The following is a 1,597-nucleotide window of genomic DNA, read 5'->3' as shown; positions in this document are numbered from 1 at the left end:
TGAAGTTACTTCCCATTTCTTTATGAATGGAAGTCATTGTTTAGTTCTAAGACAGAATCTTTATTTCTTTATGAATGGAAGTCGTTGCATGAATGGAAGTCGTTGTTTAGTTCTAAGACAGAATCTTTATTTCTTTATGAATGGAAGTCGTTGCTTAGTTCTAAGACAGAATGGGTTATGATTGATTCTGAGTTCGAAACTGGTACTACTATATAAAAAATAACAATAAAGACTTTTGTTGCATGCCCCCAATCCGAGTTCGAGCTATTAGTAGTGAAAGTAGCAATGTCAGCCGTAATAGCAGCTCCCGTCTAACGTGACCTTGAGGTTAGACCAAGGTAACTTCTGTAATTAAGGAGCAAGAAAAAAAGCAAATTAACATACATACCACCCAATTCCTATGTATTTACTATTTACATATCTAACACTTAAGCTTTGTTTTTTTTTTTCACATTTCTACCAACCAAAATATTCAAATCATATAAAAAATATCATCATTTTAATTTTTAAAAAACCAAATACACCTTTTCATGCATTGGCATGGTCGTATGCATGAAAAATTTAAGTTATATGCCAAATATGTAAATACATAAGAATTGTGAATGGATGTGAATCATCCTCTAACTTTCAAAAAATGAAATGCACTTTTTTTTTCATGCATAATTTAAGTAGCTGATACGTAAAAATTTAAGTTTAGGTGCATATGTAAATTCTTATGAACTCAGTGGCATGCATGTAAATCTTCCTAAAATTAATTGTGGAAAATCGGTAGAAAATTTATCGCGTTGTCGTTATGACTTGCAGTTTGCCCATCATGTGTGGCTCGTTTGAGGCCGACTTAAATGCAAAATCAGATATTTTTATTTCAACTTGATTAAAGTCCGATTCATTTCTAAAATGATTTATATTGTGTGATTATAAAAAATTCTGTTAATTTTATAAAATATTTTAAGTTTCAAATGAAGATTATATCGATAATATTTGTGGTACATAGGGTGCTGAATTAATTTTGATGGCCATCTTGTAATGCTGTCAGGGTGTAAGGTCTGTCTGTCTATTGGAAGGAAGTGCTGTCAAGTTGCTCGGGTGCTCTTGAGCTGTCTGTCAGGCATGCAAGTAGGGTGTAAGGTCTGTCTGTCTATTGGAAGGAAGTGCTGTCAAGTTGCTCGGGTGCTCTTGAGCTGTCTGTCAGGCATGCAAGTACTGGCTAGTGTGTTCGTGGTCTCATGGGCATGTGGCCATCTTGTAATGCTGAAAAAGTAAAGTGCAAAATCATCCGATTATTATTTTCATCAAATATCTCCAAGCTATCCATACATTTTAGTATTTTCCAACAGAAGTTTTTGTCAGTCGTAATTTTATTATGAAAATATCTTGCCAAATTAATACAGTTTGGAGTGAACAAAATATTGTTATGTCGTTCATAATTTAACATGAAAACAACGTTCAAACAAATCCATTTTTTTTTTTTAACAATAAACATTTTTAAGAAAATTTTTGGATCATTAGCCATCATAATGGACATTGGCTGAAGACTATTCTTGAGGCAGTTTTACGGGATTGCAACAAATCGCATCATGCGCCACTTAATACAGCT

The sequence above is a fragment of the Phalaenopsis equestris genome, unplaced genomic scaffold (assembly GCF_001263595.1).
Source record: "Phalaenopsis equestris unplaced genomic scaffold, ASM126359v1 Scaffold000002, whole genome shotgun sequence".
NCBI classification, from domain to species: Eukaryota; Viridiplantae; Streptophyta; class Magnoliopsida; order Asparagales; family Orchidaceae; genus Phalaenopsis; species Phalaenopsis equestris.
Note: the sequence above shows the minus strand (reverse complement) of the source record.